Consider the following 17,245-nt stretch of genomic DNA (forward strand, 5'->3'; position numbering starts at 1 on the left):
GGCACACGAACAGCAGCAGCACACTGCTGAACATAATAACAAGGGGAGAAAGAGCTGTGGAATTAAGTGAGAATTTAAATCTTAGGGTTCGCAGCTCAGAACGAGAGGCTTTAGCTGTGATATTTCCAGGAATTGGTTGAGTCATGTTTGAGAATAATGGATAAGATGAACACTTTTGTGACTATAGCTGAATAAATTATTTGCCAATAATTTTGACTGTGATTTGACCAGTCCTATCTGCTTTCTCTAATGCGTATGGTGCGGGAACATTCACTGTATTCTGGATGTGTGTGCCAGGTATGCAGCTCCAGTCCTTGGCATCTAGCAGTGAATTTATTCCCCAGAGACAATTTTGAACAAGATTTACCCCAGAGCAACCGAATCCAGGATTTGATCTGTCATATTCAGAATGATTCATTTTTCACCTCATCAAGTAAGAAGAGAGTGGGAAAGTTATTTTGCACTTCACAACAAACCCTTTTCTTCAAAGTCAGAGCTGCCACGGCACGGTATGCGGTGGCCCATTGAGGGACACGACAAATGTTGCTTGGCAACTCCACACCATTGATGGGAAACTCTCAGCATCAGAAATGGACTGAGATGGAGAGTGAGACCGTGGCACGTCAGGATGCTTGCTCCTATCTGTCCCTGCTGGAATTGACACCACTCATGCCCTGGTAATTGTCAGAGGCACCAGCCAACACAGTCCTTTCTGGTGGGTGAGAAGGTAATTTGGGGGTCAAAAATGGGGAAATGTCCTCTGCCCCCTCCCACAAAGAGACTTCGGATCTCTTAATATCCCGAAGGTTGCTGAATTCTCCCCGTGCAGCTAGCTGTGAGCAAACCTTACATAGCTCAGAGGTGTGGCTTAGTTAAATGCTAATGTTAAAAAAAAGAGGTTCACAAAGAGCTTCTTGTCCTTTGCAGCACTGCACAGCCACCTTGGCACATTGTCCAAGGCATCCAGCCCTGATGTAGTGTGCTGTAGCTCTGATAGCCCGCGGATGTCAGAGAAGCCAAGTTTGCAACAAGAGGCCACTTGTTAGAGCTGGAAAGAATGGTTTTCAGGCACTGTATTCCTTCATCAAGTGTTGTCACTGTAGAAAGATGATGAGTTAAATGAAACAGGTTGATCTCAGAGAGCAAATCGCATGTGAGTTGTGTGCTGACGTGTTTTGCCAAACTCCTGGATATTTGGCGACAGCAAACAACTGCAGAATGCACTGTCTGTGTGTGTGCCTGCACACGGCACACTTTTGGTATTTTCCAGCTCAGTGCTGATGTGGATCAAGGATTATAGAATCATGGAACCATAGAATGGCTTGGGTTGAAAGGGACTGAGCTCCAACCCCTGCCATGAGCTGGGTGCCCCCTACCAGCTCAAGCTGCCCAGGGCCCCATCCAAGCTGGCCTTGAGCACCTCCAGGGATGGGCCACACACAGCTCTGAGCAGCTGTGCCTCACTGCCCTAATAAACTTCACAGCCATTTAGAAAAATGGGATTTGGGGGTGCAAGTGAATAATCTATGGAAGCTGGTAGTTCTGCTTCCCTCACTATCAAGCTGGAGGAAATACGGCGCTCACCTCTCTCTGACTTCACGCTGCGTTAGAATGTCTCTTTCTTCTCAGTGGGAACTGAAATTTTGGAGCAAGAAGGGATGTTTTCAGGGAGCTGGCTTTTCCTTATCACATACAATAGCAGTAATCTAAGAATTTTGTTTATGGAAAGTGCTTGCACTGTAGTAATGCTGGAGGTTTTATCAAAAATCAGTATATATATGCCTTTGAAAATCCCCAACAGTCTATGTAGACAACACATGCAAAATATCCCCTGTTGTTCTGTCTTAGGCTTGTTAGTGGCATACTGTCTTGGTTGTTTTTAAGTAAAATACCCTAAGAGTTTCTAATATGCATTAGAAATTGGATTTCTCCTTTTGCAAGCTGTTTTCTGCATCTTTCCACCCCAGGAACGCACCTCATTTTGGCAGGGCTTCTCAACTTTCTTTTTTCTCAACAACTTTTTTTTACCCCAGGTTACGACTCCACTGCCTAAATATGATGAGTCCTCATTGCCTTGCTCCCTAAACATAGACTGATATGTTGAAAGACTGAATCCAGACGCAACTGTTTCTGGCCTTCATCTTTTTTTGTGTGCCTTTATGAAAATTTCACAGTCATAGGCTTTTGCTGCATGTGGTGCTGTCTTGAAAAGCCCATGTAAACTTTCAGCTTCCAACTACAGCTAAATGCACTTTTGCTTCCTTTTGGGTAAATAAGTCAGTGTTTTGTAAGCGTTTCTCCTATCTGTGTTGTTTTTTTTTTTAATTATTATTATTATTTTAATTGAAAGTTTGACTTTGTAAACCCTCTTCACCTGCTGTGTCTTCTCTTACACTAATTGAAACAATTACATGACGTTTCCTGAGGATGGATTCTTCCCTGTGTGACCACCGAGCCCAGTTCTGATCTTCCACACACAGATGTTGTGTTACTCAGGTGGTGTTTTTTTTTTTAACCCTTTCCTTCACAAAGATGTCCTGAGGAACAAACAGTCCAACATATATGACATATCATAGCAGAAGCCTTGGTTTAGTCTCCTATCCATTTTCTTATGGAGATCCCTTGCCTCACTGACATTTGTGGGCATTTGTTCCTGCCTCACTGGTGGAGACAAGGAATTTTCATGGGAGGGAGGGAAGAAATTGAAGAAAAACATCTTTCTTAGGCTTTGAGGAGGCCTCACGTACCCTCTCTAGCCTGTCACACCCATGTACATGGTTGTATACCCACATCAGTCTACATAACTGCAATTTGGACTCCCCACTTGAATCTGCCCAGACAGGTGCCACTCTCATCTCTCTGCCCCAGGCCCTGTGATTGCCTGTGTGCTGCCTCCTCCCGGTGATCCACAGAATCATAGAATGGTTTGGGCTGAAAGGGACCTCGAAGAATATCTTGTTCCAACCCCCTGCCTGGTTGTCCCTGCCAGCTCAGGCTGCCCAGGGCCTCATCCAACCTGACCTTGAGCACCTCCAGGGGCATCCACAGCTTCTCTGGGTTTCTGTTTCAGGTTAACATCCTACATGCAATGTTTGTACAGAGACCAGCCAGGGAAGGCTGGGATTTAGATTTCAGTCATGTTTCTAATGCCTCTGGTTTCCTGTAGCTTTCAATCTTCTTTCCCAGAGGCATTTCTCCTGAAGCACCTGCTCACTCTTGCTTCTGCTGCTATTCTAGGGCAGTGCAGAAAGCAGGAGGCCAAGGAAACCCCCACTTTGGGTGCCAACTGGCCATGCTGGCACTGCTGTGGGTAGGGGCTGCAGCACTGCAGTGCAGAGCAATAACACCTTTTTGAAAAAATAATTGCTTTTGATTAAAATGTAAGGGTGCCATCCTCTTTTTGTTGTCATTAATGAGGGCTGCAGGCTATGGGCCTTTGAAGTATTTCCTTTTGGCTCTCCCTGTTCTTTCTTTCTTATTCTCCCTCTTTTTTTTTTTCTGTTTTTTTTTTTTTCTTTCTTAATTTTAATTCTCTCAATTATCTGCCCTTTCCAGCTCAGAGTGAGATTTGTTAATTTCCACATGCTTACAAAAACCTGCCTGGCACACTCCAGCTCCCTGGCAGCCTCTAAATGGGCAGCCAGGCAGGGGAGCGAGCAAGCAGGCAGCACATCTGGCTCATTAGCTGCCCTGACCCCCCCTCGGCCCCTCCAGAGGGGAAGAAGGAGGGATTGCACAGGTACTCACCTTGCCAGAACAGCTCATCTCCTCTGCAGAAATGCCACTCAGCAAGGCATGAATGAACACGCTGCTGTGTTTAATTAAGGCTGTCCAGAGCTGTTTTATTTGTCATCCCAGCCCCTTACAGGCTAATGGACTTCTTTACATCGTGTAACCTTGAAAGCATTTTTTTCTGTTTCCCAACCTATAAGTGGAATAACAGGAGACCAGGCTGAACCCTAGTGGCCCCTCAGGTACTTCCATCTGTATGCCACAGCTGATTGCTAGCTTAGATGAGTCCAGAAAGGAAATAGTAAGCTTTGAAACTCGTTTCTCCTCTGTTCAGAGCTGTGGTGTGGGCAATGGAAACAACTGGGATGCTCATCTCTTTATTCCCAATAATTGAGCACAAAAGTGGCTCAGTGACTTACAGAGTCCTAGAATTGTTTGAGTAGGAAGGGGCCCAATAAAGGCCATGTGGTCTGACTCCCCTGCACTGAACAGGGACACCTACAGCTGATCAGGTGCTCAGGGCCCCATCCAGCCTGACCTGCAGTGTCTGCAGGGATGGAGCAGCCACCACCTCTCTGGAAAACCTGTGCCAGTGCCTCACTAACCTCACTGTAAAAGACTTCTTCCTTATCTCCAGCCTAAATCTTCTCTCTTTTAGTTTGAAACCATGTCCTCTTGTCCTACCAGAGCAGACGCTGATAAAGTGTCTGTCTCCTTCCTTCTTACAGACCCCCTGTAGATACTGAAAGATACTTGAGCAAGATAATGCCACAGCTGGAGATCAGCTGGAGACATAGGAGAAAACTCATTCCCAGGAGAAAAATTGAGGTCCACTGGACAAAACTCAGCATACTCCCACTCTGCTGCCATGCAGAGGTCGGCCATGTCACTGCATCCTCAGAGCCTCCTAGTTTGACCTTCGTCATCCTTAATCCCCAGTTTCTTCTTCCACAAAAGCACATGTGAGTGCATATAACCAGATTCTCTTTATGTCTCTCATTAAAGGCTGCCTGTGTGAGGTTTCTGTCGGGTCTTTGAGGAGGAAGAGATTGCTCGAGATCAGAGCAAGCTCTTAGCTAAAGTGCTTGCCCCAGATACAGGTATAAATCTGACTCAAACACTGCTCTGCTGGGCCAGCTAAACTGCTCAGGGAGGGAAAACTGAATCATATCAAAATAAAACTGAGGATTGAAACAGAGGATTAATAGCAACTTTACTAATGTTTTTCATTTTGAGATTCTTTAGACATCCTCTACCCCTAAGTGGTTTTCATATGTCAAGGAAGATATCCCTTTGAGCTGTGTGACTTCATGATAGCAGCTCACCTAAATATTGCACTGTGCTGGATCCATGCTTCAGTGTTAGGATGTAGGCACTGGGTTGTGCAAAAGCTATTTATTTCTGCCTTATCGAGGGACTCTGTATAATGCTGCCATTCCTCCCACACTTCTGTTCTCCTTTTGTTCTTAAGCTCAGGTATGATCTCACTTTCCAGGCAGATGCTTCTCTCCTAAGCACTATTCCCTTTCTCTGTTCCTCAGGCTGGAGGTTCCTCTTTCATTTCTTCCACAGTAAAAACAACTAATCATGGGAACTGATTCTAAAGAGATTGAAATGAATCCTCTGGCCTTAAATCTTCTGGTGCCTCCAGCAACAACACAGCAGAGAGCTCCAGAAGTGGCCAGCAACGCATCTCCAGAACCCCTTTTGTAGCATCTTTTGTCTCAGAGCTGAAAGGTGAGCTCCCGCACATACTGACCTGCATGGAAATGCTTTGTCACTACTGAATCATAGAATCATTAGCATTGGAAAAGATCTCTAAGGTCACCTAGTCCAACTGTCCACCTACCACCAGTTCTGCCCACTAAACCACACAGAAGTACTTAGAAAAGTACCACATCTACCCACTGGTGGAAGTGATGGAGCTCCAGATGGGTCTGGTTTCTGGTACACAGACGTCAGCAGAGAACAACATGGGGCAGCAAGGGGATTTGATGCACACTAAGGTTTCCTCTGCCTTGCGCAAAACAACTCCAAATCCATCCATATTATTAAATTGCTGTGATTTAATAAGTCATCGTGTGCCACTGAGCAAAGATAACTGATAGCAGTCATTATCCCCAGGTCATGTCAGTAGGGTAGGTGACACTGAAACCTCTTCTACTATCATTTAGTAACTTCTATAGCTGTGGTAATTTGATCGTATGTCCCCTGCTTCAAAATAAGACAAAACAGATGAGTCGTGAACTGTATGTATCTGACTGAATGCATTTTAATCCCAGACAGCTAAAACCTCTGTGCCATCACTGAACAAAGTTCTGCTTTCCTCAGCAGCCCTGAGGTGAATGGTGCTAGCAATGAGGTTAAAAAATGATATTCATTCCATTGTGCTCTAAAGGGACTCTGCTTGAGCAAGGAGGTTGGACTAGATGATCTCCAGAGGTCCCTTCCAATGTCATTCTGTGATTCTGTGAAAAACCACCCAACCTCAGCAAAGCCCACTGGGACTCCTGGATTTTTTTCATTGGACCTGTGTTTTTTTTTTTTTATCATAAATGAGATGATGATGAACGTGACACTTGGGTTGCCATGGGAACACAGCATGAAGCTCGTGTTAGCAGTGCTCCTTCCTGCAAGGGAGCACTGCTGGCTCTGGAGATGGGCACAAGCAGCACCTGCCCAGGTCTCACCCACAAAATCTGGGGGGGAGCACCATTTATTTTACCAGAGGAAGACCTGAAGGGACAAATCACTGCAAAGGTAGGAAGATGTGTCTGATAGTTTGGATGGAAATTGCAAAGCCCTACTGGAAACTTGCCACAAAAATTCTGATGAAGATTGTAAGGGGGGTCCACAGGGACCTGCAGGCCAGGAGACTGCTTCCACCACCATGGGAAATGCATGGAAGTTTTCAGCATGGGGAAACCTGGAGCCCTGAGCCTCCCTTGTAGCCACTACCTGGGCTGCTCCAGCATCAGCAGGAGAGTGGCAGAGGCCACAGCATTTCTACTTTCCTATCCAGCTTCCCCCCATCTCCTTCATTCAGGATTTACAAATCCCCCCTCATCCTTCAGAAATGCTCATGTTTACTTGGTGACACCCATGCCATCCTCCCACCTGCCCACCCTTAGGATTTCCCTGAGCCTCAGCTCAGAAATAATCAGGAGACACTTTTGTGCTGTTAGAAAACCATTTGGACCTTTCAGAAAGACAATTTCAGAGAAATTCTTCATTGTCATCACTATTTTTCTCTTTCATGGACCTCCCTTTAAATTCTCACCTAATAGCACTTCATCAATGGAAGAAATACACTTGTAAAGATCTTACAGAATTAGGTTTTGCTGAAGCAAAGAACGGAAGTGAGGCTGAAATTTTGCTTGGAAGACAGGTGTAAACCATCATCAATCTGTTTCAATAATGCGATTATTTGAATTTTAGGTAGCAGGTGGGACTTCCCCAGAAAGAAAAAAAAAGAAAAAAAAGAAAAAAGAAAAGAAACTCAGGGTAAGAAGAGCTGAAATTATAGGAGAAGGAAGAAAGGGGGTGATGAAGGCTGTGGCTTTGGCAATACAGCTGCTTTTAGGGACTACAAGAAGGAGTGAAAAATACCACCAAGGGAATCCAGCCAGGTGGTTATAAAGTATGATAAAATAGGATTTAGGGGAACAGCTTGCAGCATGGTAAGTGTTAGTCTATAAGACCTGTCAGAAGTTTGGTAGAGAACAGCAAGAACAGCAGAAATAGATTAGGAATGTGAGGCTTGTTGCAAGAAAAGAAAATTTCTTTTCTGTCTGTCATAAATCTTTCCCTCTTCACCACTTTAGCTGCTTCCTGCACTCCCTAAGCAGGCTTAGTGCTCATGCATGGCCAGAGGGTTTCAATTTGAGCTCCAAATAATAATAATAAATTCTATAAAGTGATTCCATGTGGAGAGGGGATATAATTGTGCTTCATGTTTACACAGTAGGGCCCATAAGAGTTTGGGTCAGGCAGAACAGGGAGTGGTTTCTCACCTGCAGCTCGTCCTGGGCCTGATGTGCTGCACCTGTTCTGCAGTAACAGCACAAAGAAGATGGCGAGGGGAAAGCTGCTCTGGCTGGAGTTGGTGGGTTAGGGCTAAATGGTGAGAGGAGATGTGATTTTCTGTGCTGAGTTGTAGCTGGGATGCTGAAGTTAAACATCTGGTTAATTGATAAGAGGAGCTACAGCAGCCCTGTATTTGTTACAGGGTCATGTTGTTCACTTGTTACAGCTATGCTGGGATGTGGGAGCTTGCGTTGTTTTATGATCGTGAGCCTGGGTCTCCATTATGATTACACTGCAACGAGTACCAAGACTGTGCCTGGAAATTGGATCATCTGAGCCTTGAACAATACCTGCTGCTTTTCCCAATGAGCCAGCCTACTTCTGCAGAGCTTCACCACCATGTTTGGACCCAGGTATGTCATGTTTCATCCAGTGTTAAGTGGAGCAGGAGCTGCATAATGGCTGTGCTGAGATATTTCATGATTTCTGTTGGTGCATAAGTCACATTTTAGGAAGAGCAGAGAGAAGAGTGTATCTGTTACCTCTTATTTCCTTGTGTTTGCTTTGGGATGTCTCGTGCTTGGCCATTGCAGCTGCTCTGTCTTGGGGCTGCCTTGTAATGAAGCTGCTCTGGGACTTGGTTCTTACAGTTGATAAGAATCTGTTTGTTGGGCAGCCAGTTCTATGGTGGTGGGAGGACCCTGTGATGGATATCTGCTGTCATCTCTGGGGGGAATTGCATTAAGGGCTTTTATTATTTAGAGGTTGTGGCTTATTGGAAGTGATGGCTGGCTTTAGGTTTGAATTGCAGTTTCTGCAGTGTGGGAAACCCTGGCAAATCTTATGTTTCTACAACCTTTGTTTTTCTGTCTCTGCTTCCCTCAGCTGGAATGGGGATAGCACCTGTGCTGAGGCACTTGGTGCTGCTGTTCTAGTGAAGGATTGAGGGAATGTTTTTTTTTCCCTTATGGTACTCCTTAGGCTGATCCACCACACTGACTGCTGTGACCTCCAGCTGCCCCATTTGTTCCTCTCATTCAGTAGGTGGTTAGAGGGCTGTATACTCAACAGCATGGATTCTCACTCTGATCAAATATCTTCTTTTTGCGAACTAGCTCTGCTTGTCAAATAGTTGAGCATTTCACAATTAGCAGAATTTGTATGGGAGCTGCTGAGTCACGGCCTGAACCCCTGATTGAGCACCTGGGGAAAGGACCCGGTCAGCCCTGGGAGCACAGGTGAAGGCAATTTAGCTTGGCTGCACCTCTCTTAGACCTCATTGAAGGGCTGACTGCCACTGTGGAAGGATCTCTTTCTGGAGATCTCTGCTTGGTGAAGCTTTCCCCTGCAAACCTGGGATCTTCTGATATGGGTGAGCAATCTTCTTCCCTTCCTTTATAGCATCTCCCTAGTGTGCTGGACCTTCCATAATCGCACATCTGTTTTAGCACTTCTCCCATCATATTGGTCTGTCCAGTTGCTACAGAGTTCCCAGCCAAAAGCATGGGACTCTGGTAGGTACATGGTGTGCCCTAGAAGCTCAAGCTGGGGCTGTGTCTTCTCTTCAAACTGAATTTGATGGGGACTTGCGTGCTTCCTGTATTGAGACTTGTGGGGAATTTTTCTTGTTGTCTTGTGCAAGGGAGAAGTTTAGCACTGGAGCTGTGTCTCTTTAAGGCAGGACCTAGAGCACTAATGTAATACGTCACATATGTTGTAGAAGGAAAGTTTCCTTCTGTTTTTTGTTTTTAGCCCTGAAGGATGAGTTGGCTGTGTTGTGGCATTGAGGGACACGATTTAGTGGGCGTGATGGGTGATCTTAGTGGTCCTATGATTCTGTGTGTTCAGTGCACGTATTTCCAAGGAGCACTAGTGTGCTCTGCATCAGAAATTACATCAGGCCAAGAACAAACCCCTCCTGCTTGTTTCCTTTCACCCTGTTTAAGCTTTCTTGTCTGATGAGGGAGTATGATGCTTTTGCATACCCTCCTGATGTTTCAGACTTTCCACAGCCACACTTTAGAATACTTAACAGCTCCAAAGCTTTCTGCTTCCTTGGAGCATCTGGCTGGAATACATCTGGTCAGATAAAGTCCTGTAGCTCTACCAAGTTCAGGGTCACTAAATTAGTCCAAACCAACCTTTCCCTTGAGATTTTCATTGGATGCAAAATCTACCTTTGTTTCCTGACTGAAGCTCTATAATTGCTGTGTCTGTGAGACACCTGCAGTCTCCTGAGGCTCCTGTTGGTCTCCCAACATCCAGGCCCAAGTCTTTCCATTAGTTCTGTGCACCAGAGCGCTCATTCCGCCTTCCCATATGTCTTATATACTGAGTTCCCTGTCTCTGAGGAAAATTTCACATCTCCAACATGGGGAATGTGGATATATTTAACTTCCCTGCAGAGTTTTGCTTGTCTATCCTTCAGCTGCATTTTTGCTTTGTGAGTTTGGGGGTTTTTTTGAGTTCTTTTGTGATTCCATGCTTTTGCTCCTAATCCCACCACCTGGTATGCCTCTCACTGCAAAATCTCTGCCTCCTCAGTGTATACACCCTTCAAATATTTGTAGGCATTTATCACTTCCCCCCTGCTTAGTCATCTCTCTGCCAAGCTAGACATATTTAGTTCTTCTAATCTTTCCTTGTGAGTCTCTCCCGCACTCATAATTTCTCGTTGCTCTTCTTTGTATGCTTTCCAGTTTGTCAGTGCTTAAAATATTATTTTGGGTGCTTTAATACGTGCAGGCATGGAAAAAAGAAGAGAAACTTCCTCAAAAGAGGAGTTAGCCACAGGGAATATCTAAAGTGGGCAAACCTGGGACTTCCTGTTGCAGGTTCTAGGCTCTGAGGCTAGCCTAGTTCTTATGGAGTACTGATAGATGTGGTGCTAATGGATCAATGGTGTGCACCTTGCTCATATTTTTTTATCTCAGGAAAATGTTTCCCTTTTGGTCATCTACTGTTCATGCTGCAACCAAGATGTGGGGGAAAAAAAGGAATGCAATTCAGCTTTTCCTGTTTCTAGGATCCGACTTCTTTCCTTCAAGTAACTGAATGGCCATTGTTTGGATAGTAACTTAGTACAGCCACACCCTGGAGGGATGGCATAGAGCTGCTATTCAGTCTCCACTCTGTGGAATTTGGTACAAGAAATGGTTTTTGAGGTGTTCCTGGTATTCCTGTAGACAGTAATCTGTACTCTGATGATGTGATGTGAGCAGAATGATGGAGAGCAGCAAGTGCTCATTCATTAAATGCTTCAAGGTCTCTAGTTTTGCTGCACCGAGAGCTTTTCACATATTCCTCATCACCATGCAGTGACCTGCAAGGAAGCAGGAGTTTATCTTGCCAAGCAGCACTGTCAAATTTACTAATCTAAGATGGGTATCAGTATCAAAATGTTTCCAAAACAAAGCTAACTTCTGTGTCTGGTTCACTTCTAAATTTCTGCTGCCAATGCCAAACCAGTGTGCTTTTTCAAATAAGAGTAAAAGGTTCTGCTTTGTTTCTTTCAATATTGTGTTCTTCCTTCCCATCCAGACTAGATGTTTATCAAACATCTGTCTTCTGGTTTGGTTGTGTCCAGGGGATGATATGAGCTTAATATGTATAATATGAAACTGGCTCAGCTGGTGGGGCAGGAAATGTTCCTCTACTGTGGTATCAGTGCTGCTTGACTATATTAAGCCAAGCTATAAAAAGTGAAAGCAAAAGCAAATGATAGCAGAGTTTGTTGCACAAGGGGATATTTCCTTTTTTTTTTTTTTTTTTTTTTTTTTTTGCAGCCCGCCCATGCTGGTCTGTGTCATCAGTTGGTGCCCCTTTACATTACAAAAGATGGGAATGAAGAATCCCAAACTTGCTGAGTGAAGAGCTGCTATTGCTTTGACAGTGGACTGCCTTTCCTAGCTGTCTTAGGAGCAGCTTTGGAGAATCATGCTGAACAGTGTGTTACAAATCTATACACTGAATATTAAAAAAGAGAGAGAATGCATTTACTGTCACTTGCAGGTTGACTTTCACCCTTCTAGTTGTCATAGCATTCACAAGCATTAAACAATGGGTCTTTGTCTACAGAAAGAAAAATAGTGCTGCTATCGCAGGCTCAGTTGGGAGTGACAAAATCATTGTGAAAAACTGTTAGAAACAAATGCTCTACACGTTTCCACCAGGCTCAGATGCTTGTATGGGGGCCTGATTCTTGAACCAGCACTGCAGCATCTACTTTCACACCTTCAGGCTGTTTGTTAACATCATCAACCCAGCAGCAGGCAACTGCCCGCTGCCTTTGATGCTGTTGCAAACAGCCTTGTCTTTCCCAATGGAATCAGTGGTGTAGAATCAGCAGTCTGGCTCATCTTGTTTTGTCATGTTTGTCTGCTGTCACTCACATTCAGAAAGGAGGTGGGTTTTTGTTTGCTTTCACTTTAAGAGTAAGCTCTTGCTCAAGATCTGTTTGGTTGACAGTGTTTTACAAACAAATTGTATATTGGAATCACTTTGTTCATTGCTGAAATGCAAAACGACACTTTTTACTGCAGAATCTCAGGAGACAGATGAGATATAATTCAGCACAGCAAGACTTCTAGTATTTGGTCCTATAGAATTGGGATTATTACTGTATTTAAAGCAAAGTGCATTGAACTGGGGTTTATTCTGTGTCTGTATGACAGGTGAGCTCTCACTTAAGTACAGGTAAGTACTGAATCTTGCATCCTTTCTAGCTATTAGCACAAGAAAATTGTTTGTAAACAAGTATCCATGAAGCTTAATGGTTACTTCTCCCTGTCACAGTTTCCCCTTGTTACCTCACTGACTATTGTTTTACATTTCTTCCCATGGACTTTATTTACCTGATTCCAGTTTGAAAGTTCTCACCTTTAGTGATACATACTACTTGTATTTTTTGCTTTGAAATGAGCTCTATATCAGTTGTTGCTCTTTGAGCCTAAACAACTAACACAAGGGCACATCAGGTTTCACCTGCTCCTGTTCCCAAGGTGTTGCTGAGCAGTGATGTTCAACCCCAGCCTCATTTCGATTCATTGTAATGGACTGATAACAAAACGCATGGCCGACTTCCCTAATTAGTCTCGTGCTCCTCAAGGTCTTTTGCTATTGCCTGCTGTTCTCTCATACAGTTTAGCTTTGTGGGCTTTGATATTTCCCTAAATGCTTTTAATAGTTCTCTTCCAAATAATTCTTAGGGCAGGAGCTGATATATAGCAAACAAAAAGCAATGAAAGAGTGGTGATGCATTGGTACAGGGAGGTGGTGGAGTCATTGTTCCTGGAGGTGTTCAAGAATGTAGAGATGTGGCACTGAGGGGCATGGCTTAGTGGTAATATTGGTGACAGCTGGACTAGATGATCCTAGGGGTCTTTCCCAACCTTAATGGTTCTATGATTCTATAGGGGACAGAGGTTTTCTCTTTAAAATCAATGTATTGTTCTTTCTCTCTCCCATAAGCACTAATGAGAGGTGAAGAAGAAAAGAGCCCATTGTCTACAGACAGTGGGAGGCTGAAGTTCTTCTCCTTGGACCATGGATAAGCCTCCTAGGAGGTGCTGTGTCAGAGCTGGTTTCTTTAAGGAAGGCTATTATGTAGAATCCTCAAATGGGGAGGAGTGGTGAAAGATATGATCAGAGTCCTTCAGCACTAATTAACTGGCCTCTATAGAAATGCCTAGCTCTGTTCAGATTCCTTTTTTAAAAGGAAATCTCAGAGGAGACAAATGAAGTCTAGTTCTGTGAGTGCCAATGGAGACGGCTGAGAACAGAAAAGCTGTGGATTAATGCAATCAATTTTCTGTGGCCTACCATAGTATTGGACTTGGTTTTTCCCGCCTTCTTTTTGCATTCATGCATTGAAACATAGCAAGAATTCTGTGCATTTCTCTTGCCTCCTTTATTCAGAAATCCCTAGGCTCTTCACAAGCATTATCTGATTTTAAATTTCCAGCTATCTATCCATCTATCTAATCTCAAAGCATTTACGGATTCACAATTCGGAGGGATGGCAGTGCACAGTATAAATCAAAGTTTTTAGCAAAAGGAAATCACTAAATCTATTAACAAATGATTGAAGGACTCCAAATTTAGCCCTGGCAGGAAGTCAGGACAACAGTTGTCAGAAAAAGTAATTGCTATTTTACCAATCCATGCCCAATGTCCGATGATGAGATACGGAATTAAGATTGTTAGCATGTTGCAAGCAATTTAAGACTGCAAATAGCCATACTCATAATATGTTATTACAATATTGGAGAAGAAGAGGAAATCTTGGGGGCAAAGTAATGAGATACTCTTTTCCAGAATATTCTCTTCTAGTAGATCTGAAGGATGTTTTCCTATTCAGCAGGAGGGAAAGGTTAAAAACCATTTGAATGTGCGTTAGCCTTCACATTAGGAATATCACTGGGTGCGCATTTATGTTTGAGGACTCTGTGTCACTTCTGCTGAATATACTGCCCAACTGTATTAGAGATACACATATAAAGTACTCAATTTGAGGAGTACAGATAAGAGGCAGGGCCAGCCACTGTGACTCATGCAAACAATTTTGACTGGAATTCTGAACATACAGTACTACTTTGAATATGAATATAGCCCATATTCTGGTACTTAGGGAGAAGGCTTCATGTTCTGTAGAAAATCTCAGTGATCTGGATGCTTGCATAGAGCTTCTGTCATTTTGCTTTTGTGCAGTAATGTGGGAAGCAGAGCTAGAGATTAGCAGGCAGGCTTGTCACGGGCTCAGTATCTTCCATTGGTGTGGGGAGAATTGAAGGAATTTCCTTGTGAAAGGATCTAGGAGGGCACCAGTCCATTTTCAGTATTGACTACGTTCTGTGTTGTTGAGTCATATCACAAAACCTGACTTAGTCTGGCTTTACTGTGCTCTGTATCTTGCTGATATTTTGAACTAAAGCAACTGAACTAACTGATGAACGCTAGCCAGTTATTTTGCCTGTCTGAATCATCTTAACTAACTTTCAAAACTACATTGAGACATTTGACGCTCCCGAGGGGGCCAATCCCATCACAAGGACTGATCCATTAGCACTGAAGTAACACATCTCACTGCTGAACTTTGCTCCTCTTCGTTGTCCTTACGAAAGTACATTGTAACATGGAAGTACATCGTATTCAACTTCTTCCAGCCAAAATCATCTTCATCAAAGCAAATTCAAGCATCTGACAGAGGTCATGAAGCAAATGAGGAATTGTCCCAACAATACCAAGACAAGGCATTAAAAAGGATTGAGAGTTTGAGTAAATCCACAAAATAATTTGCATTTCAAATCTCAGGCAAGCAGCTGTGTAATTTCTGCCTTAGATTCACCGCTGTGATGTTCATTATCTGATTATCACTACCTACAACCTTCCAAGCACTAATGCACATTGTTGTCTTGGCTCTTGAGTTACTGAGATGTGTCTGACACCGAATTTGTGAGTAATTGCTAAGGCTCCCCTCAATGAAGCATCTCTGAGGACGCTCTTGGAAATTAAATGTTCCTTCTCAAGCCACTATTTGCTTACTCAATCCCTATCTTATTAAGTAATTATCAAGTAAAAATGTTAATTTGAAATATGCATGTCACATTTGGGGGATGAAAGAACTAGAGATGAAAAGATACTCAGTGGATTAATGCTGAAGTATTTCTTCCATCGTGTCATTTTCTAGGCTCCTGCTATGACCTGACCCTGATTGACCGGCCGCCTTGTGCATGATCCAACACAATGCTACTTTGAGATTGCTGTCTTGAGTTTATAGTGCTGCAAATACTGTGGGTCACATCCCTTTATTTAACAGCCATAAACTCAACCATAATATCCTTTCTTTCCAGTCTTTACTTCTTGAGCAGATCCTTTAACTTTCCCTGAAAGAACTAATGGAAGGAAAACACTAGGTTGTAACCAACTAAATTCTTCTTGTCTTGGGCTGATTTGTGGGATCGTTTTTTCAACAGCAAGAAACTGGGTTTGTAGTGTCCAAGTCTTCCCTTTTGTGATCTAAAGAATTGTCAGTTTCCCCAGTGTAATATAACACGATCCTCTTAAAGTGTTCTGTGCTGCCAAGATGATCCACTGTACTTCTGCACTCAAAGCATATAATTAAAGGAGAGAAATAAAGACTGAAACCATGCACCCATTTTTGCACTGCACCTTTCTGTCCCTTCCTCACTCCATTAAAGAAGAGAGCTTCTAACAAGTTTGTTTCTTCTCTGTAGAAGAAATGAGAGGCTAACTGGTCTTGCCTGAGGGAATTGGATTGTACAGTACCTGGAAGTGTTGTTCACAGCAGTAAACTTAAGCTCTGTGGATAGCTTTTTTTCATAGTATAAAATACACATTTGTTATTTAAAATGCCTCTTGTATGCAATAGAACTTGATCTCACTTCAATTGTCAATGAACTATAAATATTTATAGCAGTGTGCCTATAGTGAATTTACTTGAAATTTACAAAGCCATAAGCAAGATCATAATCTGATCCATTGTCCCCTCAGCAAAGGATTTTATAAGGTGGGGATCACATTTGTAGATCTTTATTCAGAGGTAACTGAAACAGACAAACAAATAAGAAATCCTCTTACTGCAGTCAGATCTTGGCTTGATATTTACGTGAAATATATTCATCTTCACCTTAATATAAATGTCCTTTTATTCACAGTAAGTAGTTTGCTATAGTTTCAGTTCATTTTCCTTTCTCAGAGCTCCGTGGCACTTCCACTGTTCACCCTTCATTTTCACAGTCGCAGCTTGAAGAAATTAAATATGACTGTGGAAGAAATGGAGGAGGCTCTGTTTCTTATGTGATCCATATTTGGGTAGAGCTGCAGTTAATATTAAGTATGTACCTTTCAGAGTGGGCCTTTCCTGTTCTCTGGCAAATCTGTTTTCTTCTGTCTCTAGGAGTAAGTGCTTAGTTGTATAAACCAAAACAAATCCTGTGTTTCTTTATCTTATCAGCATTTGTGAATGCTGGAGAAAATGCTTCCAGCTGTCACTTACATGTTTGCTTTATTTTTCTTTCTACCAAAGCTGCCTTTGTTTTGCTTGCTGGTGGATATGCTTGTTTCTAGTAAGGAGGTTATTCTGTCTACCTGGATTCTGAAATATCTGAAGGTTTGGTCTATGCACAGAAGCAACTATGAAAGGGTGACGTTAATTGTGATGACATGAGATGGGAAATGTTCAAATATGTTCAACAACAAAGCATGTCCTCTTCCATGTTACAATTTTCTTCATTGGAGGAAAGAGGGTACCATGAAAAGTGGTAATGGAAAACTTGTTTTTTTAATTCCAGCCAGCATTATTTCCTTCAAAAGCAGAAAAAAAAGTTTTCTTATTACTGTTGTCTGTGACTTTCCTACTTTGCTTTTTTTCATGTACCGTGTGTATGACAGCAAATCTGTGCTACCCCAGGTGGCTTCCTGTGGTGCAAAAAGTTTAGTAAAATGGTGCCTCAAGGAAATGTTCGTG

The 17,245-nt window shown here is 43.1% G+C and overlaps 1 protein-coding gene across 14 annotated transcripts in view; it reads left to right on the plus strand.

Moving 5' to 3' along the window:
* The window catches only part of AGBL1 (AGBL carboxypeptidase 1), a 487,401-nt gene that overhangs the window by 275,614 nt on the left and 194,542 nt on the right, over window positions 1-17,245 (plus strand). For 2 of the 14 annotated variants that reach the window (XR_007379122.1, XR_007379119.1), the window contains 2 exons: window positions 5,274-5,469; window positions 7,961-8,171. The exons of 8 other annotated variants lie outside the window; for them this stretch is intronic. The gene's annotated coding sequence lies outside the window, so the exon portion shown is untranslated. Of the gene's footprint in view, window positions 1-4,460; window positions 4,695-5,273; window positions 5,470-7,960; window positions 8,172-11,543; window positions 12,562-17,245 lie in introns of those variants that run through there. 4 more of the 14 variants (XR_007379123.1, XR_007379120.1, XR_007379121.1 and 1 more) reach the window with 4 other exon arrangements.

The sequence above is a fragment of the Lagopus muta genome, chromosome 10, assembly GCF_023343835.1.
Source record: "Lagopus muta isolate bLagMut1 chromosome 10, bLagMut1 primary, whole genome shotgun sequence".
NCBI classification, from domain to species: domain Eukaryota; kingdom Metazoa; phylum Chordata; class Aves; order Galliformes; family Phasianidae; genus Lagopus; species Lagopus muta.